We start from the raw sequence: 17,672 nt of genomic DNA, 5'->3' as shown, positions 1-17,672 counted from the left end.
AATGCAGAGTGAAATTGAGATAAGCATGATGGGAGAGTTGAACTACTTCCTCGGACTTCGAATCAAACAATCTACGGAAGGAATTTTCATCAATCAAGCTAAGTACATCAAGAAAATGCTAAAGAAGTTTGATATGGATGGAAACAAGTCAATTGGCACCCCCATGAGCTTATCATGCAAACTAGACAAAGATGAATCAGGTAAGTAAGTAGATCAAAAGCTGTATAGAAGTATGATCGGATCATTATTATATCTTACAGTAAGTAAACCTGATATCATGTTTAGTGTATACATGTGTGCTAGATATCAATCTAATCCTAAGAAATCACACCTAATTGCAGTTAAAAGAATTTTTAAGTACTTAATAGGAACAAAAGATATAGGGTTATGATACTCTAAAGAATCAAGCATAGACTAAATAGGATACACTGATTCTGACTTTGCTGGTTGTAAACTTGATAAAAAAGCACCAGCGGGTCATATCAGTTCTTAGGAGAAAACTTAATCTCATGGTTTAGCAAGAAACAAAACTCGGTTGCATTATCTACGGCCGAGGCCGAATATGTTGCTGCCGGAAGTTGTTGTGCTCAAATTTTATGGATCAAGCAACAACTTGAAGATTATGGCATTAAGGAAGAGAAAATTTTCATAAACTGTGATAATACAAGTGCCATAAATCTAACTAAAAATGCAATTCATTACTCAAGACTAAACATATTAAGATAAGACATCACTTCATAAGAGATCATGTGTTAAATGGTGATGTGATGCTTGAATTTATTTGTAATGATGATCAACTTGCTAATATCTTCACAAAACCCTTGAGTGAAAATCGATTTTATAGTCTTAGAAGAGGATTAGGAGTGATTGATCCATTTCTTTGATTCTTTTCTCTCATTCATTAATTTTGATCATTAATTTATGCTTGATATAGTTTTCCACGTCTATGATTATCAAATCATTCCTTAAGCTCTAAAGATTACCATATTTCTCTTTTGGCACTGTATTAACTGAGATTTTGGTTATGAGCCAGAGTTCGAGTCGACTCGGATGATTCTGAGAGTCGACTCATGGGCGAGTCGACTCGCGAATTTTCAGAAGTCGACTCGACGTCGAAAATCCGTCTTTTAACCCTAAACGAAATGATTTTTTCCAAATCTTTCTTTTCGGCCGCCACTGTTCCAAAACCCTCGAGTCGTCTCCGCTCTCTTTCTTCATTTTTTCCTTCGATTTTCCTTCCATTTCACATCTCTCCTTCCTCTAGTACGTCAAAGATGTCTAGGAAAGCCATTGTTTCTCGCCGGAAGAGGCCTCTCGTTGCGAGCAGCGCCGAGAGACGATCCAAGGCGCAGAATGAACCCGTGAAGTCACCTCCTCCAGTTCCCTCTCCGCCTCGATCGGTTCCCTCGTGTTCGTGCGCCAAGAAGGTTGTCTCTACCGGGAGGAAAGTCGATTTTGATTTTCTCTCCCAAGAAGGGTTTACCTTAGGGCTCAAGGTCTAGAATTCTTTTGTTCCCTTGATCTTCCATCATACCCTAGGTTAGTTCGAAAATTCTATGGCACCGTCACACGGGGTGGCAGCGATCTTCAAGGGAGGGTAGCCAACGTCCCTGTCTGTATCTCCGAGGACCTCATTGCCCGAGTCCTCCACCTCTCCCGTGGGGGTATAGCTCCCACTCACCCTACTGATAGGTCTGAGGCCCTTGCGGCTATTCTAGGGAGAGCACCCCAGTCCCCCATTGAGGAGGTTTTTGCAAATCAGCTCTCCGCTGAGATGCGCCTCCTACTTAGTATAATTTCTCGCACTCTCCTCCCTAAAACAGGTAGGTTTAACTTTATTTCTGAGAGAGACCTAGCTATCATGTTCAACATCCTACATGACGTCCCTCTCAACTTTCCTAGACTCATCTACAGTTATATTTGTGAACCTTTAGAAAAATCTAAACTGAGTCTTCCTTATGGTATGCTCTTCACCTTGATATTTAGGGAGTTAGAGGTTCCTATCCCTGAGGAGGAACCCTCTCGTTCACTCCGTTACACGGACTATATGAACGAGGGGACTCTCCACCGACTAGGATTCCACAAGGTTGAGGGTACTTGGGTTAGAAAAACCTCTTCGACCATACCATCTGACCCCACTGCTCCTCACTCTCCCACTTCTGAACCTGAACCGGATACCTCCGCAAATCCCTCTACCTTCCCATCCACTGCTGGTCCTTCATCCACTGCTGGTCCATCATCCACTATGCCACCACAGCAGCCTCTTGAGGTTAGGATTAGTAGTGTGCAGCTCAGAACATTGAGGGATGACATTTTGAGAGAACTAAGGAGTACTACAAGCACACCCTCTACTGATCTGACCCCCTCCACTGCAGCTGTTTCTATGATGATTGCTAAAGTGAAGGGGGAGTTATCTAGTCTGAGATGTCTTATTCAGGGTCATTACATGAGATTCTTAGACATTCAAGAAGCTACAAAGCAGATGCGAGATTCAGTCAGATCAGAGCTGCTGAGCCTAAATCAAGAAGCTGAAAGGGTAGCAAATGTTGTCATAGATAAACTTGATACAATCATCGACAGCGTAACCCAACTGACCCAAACCCAAGCTAGCACTACTTCAGAAATTATTGCGCAACTGGGGAATGTCTCTGAGGGAGTTCGTCTGCTTCTGGAGTGTCAGCGCAGAAATATAGGAGCTTCATCTTCCTCTAGACGTCCACCTCCCTAGACTTGTCTTTTATTGAAAATCATATGAAGTCCTTTGGACTTTCAATCATTGTACTCAATTTTGTAATACTTACAATGAATTGAAAAGTCTTATCTTTATCTAAGAATTTGTGTATTTGATGTGTTTATGTGTTTTGAGCACTATATACTTTCTGAACATCTTTTATGTATTCAAGCTTACACTGAATGAAAAGCATATCTTTTTGTCTCATCTTGTATGTATTGACTCTTTGATACTTCACCTTTTTGCTATGATGACAAAAAGGGGGAGAACATATGATATATTGTAAATAAAGGGAATCACTAAACAAGAAAATCTTTAAGCAAAATGTGAATGCACATGTTGAGGGGGAGAATCTGAAATTCTAAGAAAGCAAATTCATTAAAGATATGTAAGCCAAACAATTGATTGTATGATTTGAAGGCTTATATAATTCCAAATGAAAGAGGGAGCTTTAATTTTCAGAATTTACTGACTCATACCCTTTAATTTTGGATACACTAAATAACTAGATATTTGAATTCATTTCAAAACTTTACCTTGAATCATTTCTTGAATGAGTAATTCACTTTTTTACTCAATATTTTGTCATCATCAAAAAAGGGGAAGATTGTGGAGTGTTTGAGTAAATTCCTAATTGATTTTGATGAGCTCAAAGCATTTGAGTATGTCTTATGTTGTTCTAATGAATTCAATCTAGTGTTTCAGGCAAATCTTTATGAATTTCTGTTTAAGTGCCTCGAGCTTTCGTTCAAAGTATTTTGGCTAAGTATTGGACTCAATTTGAACCAAAGTCTGCATCACGAGTCGACTCCGGAACTTTGCGAGTCGACTCCGGGATATTTAAAGTTTCTGGCACAAGCTCGAGTCGACTCTAGAACCCTCCGAGTCGACTCCGATTGAGAACAGATAGAAAGACAGAACGATGAATTTTAGACCCTATTAGCGAGTCGACTCCAAAAGGCTTCGAGTCAACTCCGATGCTTGGCGAGTCGACTCCAGATAGTCTTGAGTCGACTCCAAAGGATAATAGACAGAAAGACAGAACGATGGATTTTAGATCCTATTATCGAGTCGACTCTAGAAGGTTGCGAGTCGACTCTGACGCTTGGCAAGTCGACTCCAAGTTTGTCCGAGTCGACTCCCAGAGAAAAATAGTCTGAAAGGCAGAGACTAAGTTTCCGAGACCCTGTGAACGAGTCGACTCCAAGTGTTTCAGAGTCGACCCTCAAGTTAGCCGAGTCGACTCCAATAAGGCCCGAGTCGACTCCGAGGCAGAACAGCTCAAAAGACAGAGAATCAATTTTTCGGTCTCTAAGAATGAGACGTCTCTCGAAGATCTCAAGTCGCCTCTCAAGTCAGCCGAGTCGACTCTAAGTAAACCTGAGTCGACTTGAGGAAGAAAAACAAAAAATTGAGTTTCTAGAACCCTGAGAACGAGCCGACCCCCAAGTGCCCGAGTCGTCTCCAGCTGTTGGCGAGTCGACTCCAGTTTAGTCCGAGTCGACCCCAGAACGAGGCATGCACTTTAATTCAAATCTGAAAAAGCGGGCGAGTCATCTCCAGTAAACCACGAGTCAATTGTTGCCCAATGTGACAAGCCGGGAGGGGGGGGGTGTGAATTGGTTTCTTCTAAATTTTGGTGCTTTAAACGTTTTCTTAATTAAGTGCGGTGGATGCTTCTTTAAACTATTTGAATGATTTAAACTAGTGCAAAGATAGAAGATGATGCAAGAATAAACGTAAGCACAAGCACAACACAAACACAACAATATATAGTGGTTCGGTGCTCTCCTTAGCACCTACGTCCACTCCCCAAGCGTCCCCTTGGGAATTCACTATAATCCCACGGATTACAGTTGGATTGTTTTCCGGGCTCACAATCCAAAAACCTTTGTTGGTTTTGCGGGCTCACCAACGAACCTATACACTTTGGTTTTCCGGGTTCACCAAAAACCTTTGTTGGTTTTGCGGGCTCACCAACGAACCTTTACACTTTGGTTTTCCGGGTTCACCAAAAACCTTTGTTGGTTTTGCGGGCTAACCAACGAACCTTTACAAAGTGTTTGACAAACAAAAAGAAAAGATTCAAACTCCTAAATGAGCATATGAAACAATATAAACTACAAAGAAGAGTTAGAAAGTATTTATCGCTTTGAAGTGGCTTTGCTCTTCTTTGTCAAGGATGCTTCACTCTTCAAGGGGGGATGGAGCTCTTGATGCCTCTTTGAATCTGCTCAATCCCTTTCTTTGATTCTTGAATGAAGCTCTTGATGAAGAAGATTAGGGCACTTTTGTGTTCTTGAGTACTCTTTGATATTCCTTTCAAAAGTTATTCTCTCTGATGAATAGTGCCCCTTTAAATAGCTTCCCACCTTCTTTGGTCAAGCCCCAATGGTTAGAATTCAAAAACTAGCCGTTACTGACCTTGGGAAGGACAAAAAGTACATCTGCAGAACTAGCCGTTACTGTTCAGCCCGTGTTTGGGTCGGCTCAACCTGTCCTTGGGTCGACCCAACTTTGCCTTGGGTCGACTCAAACATTCCTTGGGTCGACCCTCTCAGAGAACACAGAAATTTTGATTTCAGCCTTCCTTCACTTGGGTCGACCCATCCTTTCTTTGGGTCGACTCAAAGTTCACTTGGGTCGACTCAACTTCTTCTTGGGTCGACCCTCTCAGTAATTTCAGAGAACTATTTTCTGTCTGTCTTTCTGTCTTGCCTTTGGGTCGACCCTCTCAGAGTTTGGGTCGACTCAAGCTTGGGTCGACTCAACCACTGTTTGGGTCGACCCTCTCAGTAAATCCAGAGAACATATTTCCTTCATGGTTTGAGGTTCTTGAAGTTTGGGTCGACTCATGCTTACCTTGGGTCGACCCAACCAACTGTTCATCTGTGCCATTTTTGCAGGAGTGTGCCAAATGATTTCTTGATGTGCCGGGGTCGACTCAAACAATCTTTGGGTCGACTCAATCCACACTTTGCTGCATTCTCAAGGTTAGATTCATTCAAATGAACAAAGCATGTATCTATTATCAATCACACAAATATACTGAGAGTAATGAACTTATAAATGAAGTATCAATTTAACTTATAACATACTCTAGATAATTACTTGTTAATCATCAAAATAACACTATCATCCTCATCAATTTCAATAACTGCCGAGTTGACTCCAGATCACACGAGTCGACTCCGATCTCAACGGATACATTGTCAGGATGTGCTGACGGGTCAGAACGGCTCCAAATCACTCTCTAACGGCTATTTTTCAAAAAAAATCACTTAAATAGCTAGAGTGAATAGTAGTAGACAACAAGAGAGCTATTCCATTTGAGCATTAAAGCATTTCAACCACCAAGAGCTTCCATAGAGTGAATCCAAGAAAAAGAAGAAAGAAATGCATTTAACTCAAACCAAAAAGTGCTTCCTTCGCATTCAAGGCTTTACTACTGTCCTCCATCCTTCGGCACATTCAAGAGGAGACTCAAAAATCGAGAAGCCCCCACTTCCTCATCTAAAATCTATTTGAGGGCTTCTAACTCAATTTTATTTATATTGTCTCACACTTGCTTTTTAGAAGCTTTCTTTGTGAACTTTTAAACTCTTTTTTTTCCTACTTGATTCAATCAGGGGATTGAATCAAGGATTGTAAGGTTTGTTGGTGAGCCAAGGATAAAACCAATAGTGTAAGGTTGTGGTTGGTGAACCCGAAAAAACCAACTAGATTTGATTGTGAACCGGAAAAAACAATCGAGTGGTTCTAATCGGTGAGCTTGTCAAAACCGACCGAGTTCGTTGTGACCTTATGAAAACAACAAGTTGGGTTGTGAGCTTGTAAAACAACCGGCTGTAATCCTAGGAATTATAGTGAACTCCTAAGTGCGGCTTGGAAGTGGACGTAGGAGCAAGAGTTGGCTCCGAACCACTATAAATATTTCTGTGTTTGTATTGCACCTTATCTCTTTCCCTCTCTTCACTCATTGCATCTAGTGATCTAACTAATTCACTTGCAACATATTTAGTTAATCACTCACCTTATTTTTAATTGGTCAATAATTAATTAAAATCCAATTCATCCCCCCTCTTGGGTTGTCTCCTTGGGAAACACTCTATTTCCTCTGTAATTATACCTAAGTATCTTTTAGAAGGATGGAAGATCCTACTGGATCTACAAAGTAGACGAGGTTCTTCATGTATTGGCTTAATGTGAATAGGTTCACTAGGCTCAATTGCTCGTTGCTCAGACTTTCTTTTCGAGCTCAATTTTTCTCCCACTGCCTCTATCAAGGATAAACTGTTTTTCCAAGAAGATGGCATGTCGGCTCACAAATATTTTGTGATCCTCTGGGATGTAAAAATTATATCCTAACGACTCTTTAGGATATCCAACAAAACGAGCACCAATTGTCCTAGTCTCTAACTTGTCTACCTGTTGTCGCTTGACTTGGTCCGGACATTTCCAAATATTGAGATAACCAAGACTTGGTTTCTTACCATGCCATATCTCATACGGTGTGGTAGGAACGGGCTTAGAGGGAACTCTATTCAATATGTAGATAGCTGTAAGTAAGGCATCTCCCCATAAGAATAAGGGTAAGTCAGTGAAGCTCATCATGGACCTGACCATATCTAATAGAATCCGATTTCTCCTTTCTAAGATAACCAAGACTTGGCTTCTTACCATGTCATATCTCATACGGTGTGGTAGGAATAGATTTAGAGGGAATTCTATTCAATATGTATATTGCTAAAAGTAGGACATCTCCCCAAAGGAATAAGGATAAATTAGTAAAGCTCATCATGGACCTGACCATATCCAATAGGGTCCTATTCCTCCTTTCTGACACTCCATTGAGTTAAGGTGTTCCAGGAGATATCCATTGTAAAATTATACCATTTTGTTTTAGATAATCGCGAAACTCTCCACTAAGGTATTCTCCTCCTCGATCAGATCGAAGAACCTTAATGAGTTTCCCTATCTGTTTTTCTACTTCAAATTTGAATTCTTTGAACCTTTCAAATTCTTCAAATTTATGTCTCATAAGATAGACATAACCATACCGTGAGAAATCATCGGTAAAAGTAATAAAGTAGAAAAATTGACCCCTAGCCTGCACATCGAATGGGCCACACACATCAGTGTGTACTAGGGCAAGTATTTCAGTGGACCTCTCCCCATGTCCTACAAAGGATAATTTGGCCATTTTTTCTTGAAGGCGGGATTCACAAATCGGATATGACTCAGAAGTCAATGAACTCAAAAGCCCATGTTTCTCCAATTTGTTAATTCTGTCTTCTCCTATATGACCAAGTCTGAGGTGCCATAAATACTTTTGATTTATCTTATCTCTAGATCTTTTAGATCCTATGGTACTCACTGTATGCTCAGATACGTTTACAGATACATCCATATGTAAGTGATAAATATCGTCAATCATAAAACCATGTCTAAATAGTTTATTGTTGGGATTTGTATCCTAAAGAGGGAATCTTTGATGTTAATGATTGTGAATCATTGACAACCTGTGAATCATATCTTCTTGGTAAAATGACCAAATCACCTTTTACCGAAAAAGGTGAACGAGCCAGTGATTTATTGACCCATGTACATTCTGATGTATGTGGGCCAATGAGCACAGATGCTAGAGGTGGGTATTCATATTTCATTACGTTTACAGACGACCTTTCTAGGTATGGTTATGTCTATTAAATGAGACAAATCTAAATCATTTGAAATGTTCAAATTATATCGTAATGAAGCAGAAAAACAAACTGGAAAGAGTATTAAAATTCTTCGATCAGATCGAGGAGGTGAATACCTCTCCAGTGAGTTTTTGACATATTTAGGAGAGAATGGGATTCTCTCCCAATGGGCTCCTCCTGGTACACCACAGTATAACGGTGTATCAGAAAGGAGAAATCGAACTCTGTTAGACATGGTTCAATCCATGATGGGGTTTGCAAGTCTGCCTATATCCTTTTGGGGATATGCACTTGAGTCAGCCTGCTATATTCTAAATAAGGTTCCAAGTAAGTCTGTAAATAAAACACCACATGAGATGTGGACTGGACGTAAACCGATGCTCTCTCACCTTAGGGTTTGGGGGTGTCCGGCGTACGTCAAACGTTTGAAGACAGACAAACTTGAACCCAAGTCTGACAAATGTTTCTTTGTTGGTTACCCTAAAGAAACTAAAGGATATTACTTCTACTTTGCTGAAGAACAAAAGTTGTTCGTAAGCAATAGAGCAATTTTCTTGGAGAAGGAATTTCTTAGTGAAGGAACAAAATGCTCTAATGTTGAGCTTAGAGAAGTTCAACATGTAGAAGACCCGACACCATCTACTGAACCAGTTAAGTCGGATTTGATTAGATCAGATCCAGAACCTATATTAGATGCACCATTAAGGTGATCGGATCGAGTACCACGTCAGCCGGACAGATACTACGGTTTCTTGGTCCGGGACGGGGATCCTATCGAACTTGATGAAAATGATGAGGATCCGATCACATATATGGATGCAATGCAGAGGTATGACTCTAATAAATGGCTTGGAGCCATGCAATCCGAAATGGAATCCATGAAGGTCAATGATGTATGGACATTAGTTGACCCACCCGAAGGGATTAAACCCATAGGGTGTAAATGGATATTCAAAAGAAAATGGGGCACAGACGGAAAGGTAGAGACCTATAAAGCCCGTCTGGTTGCCAAAGGATATCGTCAACGTTATGGTATTGACTATGGCGAGACGTTTTCTTCTATGGCAATGCTCAAGTCCATTCGGATTGTACTTACGATAGCAGCACATTTAGACTATGAAATCTGGCAAATGGATGTAAAGACCGCATTTCTAAATGGAGATTTAGAAGAGGAAGTATATATGATACAACCTGAAGGTTTTACATCTGCAGATGAGTCTAAAGTGTGCAAGCTTCAAAAATCCATTTATGGATTAAAACAAGCTTTATGGAGTTGGAATATACGTTTTAATATGTTAATCACAATTTATGGCTTCATTAAGAATGAAGAGAAACCTTGGATTTATAAATGGGCAAATGGTTCAGTTATTATATTTCTTATTTTGTATGTGGATGACATTCTTTTAATCGAGAATGACATTCCTGCATTACAAGGAATAAAGGTTTGGCTATCATCTCAATTTGCCATGAAGGATTTGGGAGAAGCATCTTACATCCTAGGAATGAAGATCTATAGAGATAGATCTAGAAGATTGCTTGGATTATCCCAATCCACATACATTGATATTATACTGAAAAGGTTCAGTATGATTAATTCCAAGAAAGGCTATCTTCCGATGAGCCATGGAATTAACCTCTCTAAAAGGGATTGTCCGATAACCCCTCAAGAAAGAGAGAGTATGGATAGAATTCCATATGCTTCGGCAGTGGGATCTATAATGTATGCTATGACATGTACTAGACCAGACGTGGCATACTCGCTAGGAGTAGTAAGCAGATACCAGTCTGATCCAGGTAGCAACTATTGGAAGGTTGTAAAAACCATCCTTAAGTATTTGAGATATACTAAAGACCAGTGGCTTGTCTACGGTGATTCTGACTTAAAACTTGAGGGATATACCGATTCAAGTTTTCAGTCAGATCAAGATGATAGCAAGAGCGTGTCGGGATATATCTTCACTCTTAAGGGTGGGGCCATCTGCTGAAAGAGTTCCAAGCAGCATACAGTGGCAGATTCTACATGTGAAGCAGAATAAATCGCAGCATCTGATGCCGCCAAAGAAGCTGTATGGTTGCGGAAGTTCATCACCGAGCTTGGAGTGACACCCTTCGTTGATGGTCCAGTGCCTGTATTTTGTGACAATACTAGGGCCATAGCTCAAGCAAGAGAACCCAAAGCACATCAGCGGACCAAGCATATTCTACGTCGCTACCACCTGGTTCGAGAGATCGTCAATCGAGGTGATATTGATCTTTAGAAGATTGACAAAAAAAAAAATCTGGTCAACCCATTTACCAAAGTCCTCGGCATCAAAGAGTTCGACGAACACAAGTCGAAGACGGGTATTAGATACTGTGTCGATTGGCATTAGGCTAAGTGGGAGTTGTTGAGATTTGTATCCTAAATGTCAATCGTCAGCATATTGATGATTGAATTTTGTAAATAAATTGATAAATTAATAAAGTGTTATTTGGCATTATTCATCATTTCATCTTCAAATGAACTCTTGCATGATGAAGTCCTTAGGACTTATGTTATGATAAAGGAGGATTTATCATTGAGTCCTAGGACGACAGCATTATCGAGATTAGGTCGTTGTGTGGCATATACGTTGGTTGTCCTCTTAACTAAGGAGTGTGGAGACACTGGTATGCCACATAGGTGAAGTGTAGGAGTACATTTCACTGAACGTGACCAATTCCGGAACGCTCTACTGTCGAGAGATGTTCTGAGTGGATATGGGTATAAGTTTGGCCCTTTGACCTGAGACCGCAAGCTGTGACTAGCAAGCAACTCACTGTACTTTGGTACCGGACTACCTAAATTTCTAATTCAGTGACGGAAGGTCACTGGGTGCAGTCAAGTACTTGCGTAGTCAGTTGTAAGTCAAGATGGAATTGACCCCTCCTGAAAACAGGAGATAATGTCTTGTAATTAATTTAGCAAAATCTTGGCCAGGGTAATCCCAGTGAGGAGTCACGGGATATCTAAAGTTAATCACATAATGGATATACTAATTATAGGGTTGAGAGTGAGCTCTAAGTCATCCTGACATTAGGAGTCAAAGAGATTGAATTATACAGTAACCATAGTCCAGGATTCTAGAATATTTGCTTCGCATATATTCAGCCTATCCGGACGTCGGGTACCATTGCTACATGGTCACGTCGATTAGTGTAGAAAGTCGTTCCTATACTACCGGCCTAGGTTCGAACCTATGAGGTCACACGCATAGAAGATTCCTGATTGATCAAGAAGGCTGATGAATGATTAAGAATCATTCAGGGATAATTTGGTCAATTTGATTGACAAATTATCTTATAAAATAATTAAAGTAATTATTGGAGGATTAATTAGTAATTAAATTACTAATAAACTCAATTTGATTGAGTAATTGTGCTAAGGATGAGCCAAATTGAATTGGATTCAACTTTGGGCTCAATCAGGGTTTTGACCTGATTGGATTAGGTCAGATCCAAAAGGACTTAAGCTGATCAAATTAATTTTAAATTAATTTATTCTTAATTGGGGATTGACCTAATTGGATTAGGTCCAACATATAGTAATTAATTCAATTTGTTTGAGTTTGGATGAGCCAAAAATTGAATTGGATTCAATTTGAGCTCAATCAGGGTCTGACCTAATTAGATTGGGTTCAACCAAATTGCTTTGTTTTAATCCGGGTTTGACCAAATTTGATTAGGTGCAACCCAAGAGGATTAGGCTCAGATGATGTGGCAATTAATGGTGACATAGAATTGGATTTCATGAATTTTAAATAAACCAAAATTATTGCATGGCGCATGGACCCATTGCTTGACACATGGCGATATTGTTTGTTGTTTGAATTTGAATTCAAACATTAAGCAATATATTAAATGATTTACTACATAAAATAACTTTCCTAGCTAGCGTGTGAACCTTTGAATCATTTAAATTCAAATTTTAAATGAAATATATGCAACAAGAGGAAGAAAAATTCTGCTGCATGGATTTCAAATTCCTCACCTCTTGCACATGTGTTTAAAATTTGAATTTAAATCAGATTTGGTTGAGATCTAATTTGGGTTGTTCCTATTTCTTTGCATGCGCCAACTAAAGGAGATTTTTTGAAAATAAATTTCGAATTTTGAATGAAAATTCGGAGGCCATTAAAAGGGGTCAAACATGGGCACCGAAAACACATCCATTGCAGCCTTCTTCCTCACACGCCTCCTCCTCCTCTTCTTCTCCATTTTAGATAGGGTTTTCAGGGTGAATATCTAGAAGATTCAAGATCAGATCTGAGTCTTCTACTTTCTTTACAAACCTCATCTCCATCTGCTTCAAGACGATTGATCAAGAGTTGATTGAATCCCGGCGAGCAGATTTCAGCTTTCAAGTGTTCTACAGCTGCTAGCACTATTGCGGAAGAAGATCCTTCAGGGCTTGCGTGTACTTCTCGTAGAGGCCATTCATGTGCGTGGCTGCAAAGTCAAGGATCAGATCCACAACTTCATCTATCATAAAAGGTATTAATCTAGCATTAATTATTTATTATGGTGTCAAAGTTTAGGTCCGATTTTCCAAGGTTTTACCCTCTTTTGGGGCTCCTCACAGAGATATCTCCAGAATCCATTCGATGGATATTCGGAGATTAATTGGAATAGAGTTCTTAAGTTTCAGATCTGATAGTTAATCATGCATAAAAGTTTTAGCACAATTGTTTAAAAGATTCCGGCATAATCCTATGTGTTCTTAATGTGCTGATTTCTAGATTTGATCTTGTAAGCATGCATGAATTAAATTGTTTGATTTATTTTTCCGCTGCGTTTTTGAAACTTAAAAAGAACTACGTGTGGCTTGATCCCCCTTATAAAGAAGTACGTAGGCAACTCGATCAGGTTCAGCCATGGTTTTTCAAAAAAAAAAAAAACAGCATGCTAAACACCGAAGAACCTAGGATGCACTTTCATTTATTTCGCAAATAAATGAAAACGTAGTCTTTATTGAAATTAAATTCATAATGTTCCTATGCTAGACAAGATATAGAAATCAGATTTTTGCTAGCACTAGGTACAAAATAACAATCTTTAAGTATCAAACTAAATCCTGATGGTAAATGCAAAGGAAATGTGCCCACAGCAACAGCAGCAACTCTTGTTCCATTGCCAACCCGTAGGGTTACCGCACGTTCTGTAAGACTTCTACTTTCCTTTAGACCCTACATGGTAGTGCACAAGTAAACACTAGAACCAGAGTCTATAACCCAACTGGAAATAGAAGAAACCGTTAGATTAGTTTCAATAATGAGCATATTACACATACCTTCAGAAGGCGTGTCACCCTTCTTACTCTTTATGTTTTCCATGTACATAGGACAGTTCCTCTTCCAATGGCCATCTTTATTGCAATGGAAATATTTTCCTTTCGGTTCGGCCTTCTTCTTAGGAACTTCCTTCTTCGGCTTTTTCTCGGTCTTCTGCTTCTTCTTAGGCTTTTTCTTCTCAGTAGACTTTCTCTTGAAAGTAGAAGCTAACTCAGCAGCGAGAACTGTGCCCCTTAAACCTTTCAAAGCTCCCTCAGTTGTCACCAACATATTCAACAATTCAAGCTTGGCGCATTCAATATTATTTATATGGTAGTTTACAATAAACTGCCCATATGAAGATGGCAACGATTGTAGGATCAAATCCATTTGCAAATCCTTATACATGGTCATGCCAAGCTTCTCAAGCTCCTCAAGATCCTTGATCATGGTCAAACCATATTCATGGACGGATTGCCCATCGCACATCTTGGCTTTGAAGAGCCGCTTGGACACTTTAAACCTCGTTGCGCGACTCTGTTCACCATACAACTCTTGTAGGTGATCAAGTATGTCCTTAGCAGTCTTCATGCTCTCATGCTGGTATTGCAATTCATTGGACATGGATGCCAAAATGTAGCACCTAACCTTATTGTAGTTATCCAACCATTTTGCATGTGTCTCACGCTGCTCATTGGTTGCATGGGTTGGTAACAACGGGAGTTCATGGTCAAGAACATAAGCTATCTTTTCGCAACTCAAGACAATCTTCAAGTTGCAGAGCCAATCTTTATAGTTTGGTCCAGTCAACCTATTGTTATCTAGAATTTGAACTATCGGGTTGGAAGCCATTGACATCTGCAGAGAGTAAAGATTCTAATTAAAAATTTGTATTTGACATTAATTTATTTTAGGAACTTTTAAAACAAAATTGAATCAAATCCTCCCACTATTTCTCGGATCTCTCACACTCCCCTAGTAAAGATACGGAAACCTGCGACTTAGAATTTCGAGTGGGATGCTGCGTTCCCACCAATCTACATGTCACCTCACCTAATAGTTATTGGAGACACATAGACGATGAGTGTACAACTCTTGTACAATGCTTCGTAAACATATTGAGCTAACCTGGTCTCCAAGTCATAAGGACCTCACCTAACAGTTATTGGACCCGTTCCATGGTTAAGTCAGACCCATCATATATCCCATGAAAATAAAGCTATGATTAGGTCCTCACCTAACAGTTATTGGATCCCAACCCAATCTTTACCCCACAACATCTTATTTTAATAAAGAGGTCCAATCCTCCGATGCAACTAGCCCATTGCTTGACACATGGCGATATTGTTTGTTGTTTGAATTTGAATTCAAATATTAAGCAATATATTAAATGATTTCATACATCAAATAACTTTTCTAGCTGGTGTGTGAACCTTTGAATCATTTAAATTCAAATTTTAAATAAAATATATGCAACAAGAGGAAGGAAAATTCTGCTGCATGGATTTCAAATTCCTCCCCTCTTGCACATGTGTTTAAAATTTGAATTTAAATCAGATTTGGTTGAGATCTGATTTGGGTTGTTCCTATTTCTTTGCATGCGCCAACTAAAGGAGATTTTCTGAAAATAAATTTTGAATTTTGAATGAAAATTCGGAGGCCATTAAAAGGGGTCAAACATGGGCACCGAAAATACATCCATTGCAGCCTTCTTCCTCACATGCCTCCTCCTCTTCTTCTCCATTTTAGATAGGGTTTTCAGGGTGAATATCTAGAAGATTCAAGATCAGATCTGAGTCCTCTACTTTTCTTACAAACCTCATCTCCATCTGCTTCAAGACGATTGATCAAGAGTTGATTGAATCCCGGCGAGCAAATTTCAGCTTTCAAGTGTTCTGCAGCTGCTAGCACTATTGCGTAAAAAAAACCTTCAGGGCTTCGCATGTACTTCTCGTAGAGGCCATTCTTGTGCGTGGCTGCGAAGTCAAGGATCAGATCCACAACTTCATCCATCATAAAAGGTATTAATCTAGCATTAATCATTTATTATGGTGTCAAGGTCTAGATCCGATTCTCCGAGATTTTACCCTCTTTTGGGGCTCCTCACGGAGATATCTCCAAAATCCATTCGATGGATATTCGAAGATTAATTAGAATAGAGTTCCTAAGTTTCAGATCTGATAGTTAATCATGCATAAAAGTTTTAGCATAATTGTTTAAACGATTCCGGCATAATCCTATGTGTTCTTAATGTGCTGATTTCTAGATTTGATCTTGTAAGCATGCATGAATTAAATTGTTTGATTCATTTTTCCGCTGTATTTTTGAAACTTAAAAAGAACTACGTGTGGCTTGATCCCCCTTATGAAGAGGTATGTAGACAACCCGATCAGGTTCAGCCATGATTTTTTTTTAAAAAAAAATTCAGCATGCTAAACACCGAAAAACCCAGGATGCACTTTCAGTGGTATCAGAGCCAGGTTTATGTTTAAACTTTTATGTTTTAATTCTTGTAATTAAATATGAAATCATTAACATGTTTAGATTAGATCTAAAGTGCTTTTTTATTATTGATTTAATTGCTGATTATGCATGATTAAGTAGATCTGAAATTTTGGATGCATATGATGCATGTTTGTGTTAGGATTAGTAACATGAATAAATCTGAAATTATAATATTATTTAGATGAGATCTAAATAAAGTTTATGATTCATATGATCTCTGATTTTAATGAACAAATCAGATCTAAAAATAAAAGTGAAAAAACAAATACATAATATGTATGTTGTTTGTATTAATTCATGTTGTTATGTATATGTAATGCATGAACATAAAACATAATGACTTAAACATGAATTAAATCTGATTACATGTTATTAATTACAAAAACTCAGATCTGAAAATGTATTTTAAGAACTGAAAGATTGAAATTAATATGTAATTAAAAAGAAATATGCAATGATCAAAACTTTCATAAGTCTAAACTTAATTAAGAATTAAGTGTTATGAAATAGAATTATAACTCAATTAATTGACATTGCATAATTCTTTGGGCATATGGGTTAGCTTGAATCAAGTTCTTAGAATTGGGTTAGACCTAAGGTTAGAATCATACATGGACTAATAGAATTAATTGATCAAATCTAATTAAGTAGTAACTAGATTTGGTCAAGAAAATTCTAGGTCAATTTACAATAGTTGTAGATGGATCAAGTCCATATCTTTGATTAGACTAAGATGGAACTTGATTTAGGCTCAGTGGTGTAGCCCGAGTCATTTGAGTAATCAAATCAAAATTGATTAACCAGTCGGTGTCTAAGGTAAGTTTGGCAGACTCGACCGGTGGTTTTTAATTGGGAGCTACTCGCACTGATTCGTCTTTGTCGAGTTAATGACATATCCCTTCCACCGATCTCACTTACCTGGCCGATATAGTCAATCACATTTTGATTGGACAACTTAATGATTCGAGTTAGCCCATGCCTTAAGAAAAATCAGTATGACTGATTTAAGTGTCTCCTTAACCGGTTTGAGTCTAATCTGATTTGGTGAAGTCCGTGGGAGAAATTAGACTAACCGGATCTTCTCATCTATCCTAATTATGAAATTCTCTAAAATTATTAGGTCCTTAAAATGAAATGGTTATGGGGATAACTAAGTCATAGCCTCCCATTAAGTTGGGTGATAATGGGTCCAATGTTTTGATAATTATTGGAGGCGCCACACGCCTGGTACTTATCAAGCATTGGAATTGTCATTGGATATATGATGAGTTAAGTGTACCTTCAATAGGTGGCCAGGTGAACCGAGCCACAGTCGGGCTTGGTCGTCTATTAGTTGATTAGACTTAACCCTATCATTTAATGGTTGGACCTGACTAGGGTATTCGGTGGAGGCGCCACACGCCTGCCGAAAAATCTAGGGCAAAATAATCACTAGAAATTGCTTGG

This window comes from Phoenix dactylifera, chromosome 14 (genome assembly GCF_051530095.1).
Source record: "Phoenix dactylifera cultivar Ajwa chromosome 14, Ajwa_hap1_PhDact_Kaust_v1.1, whole genome shotgun sequence".
Lineage (NCBI taxonomy): Eukaryota > Viridiplantae > Streptophyta > Magnoliopsida > Arecales > Arecaceae > Phoenix > Phoenix dactylifera.
Note: the sequence above shows the minus strand (reverse complement) of the source record.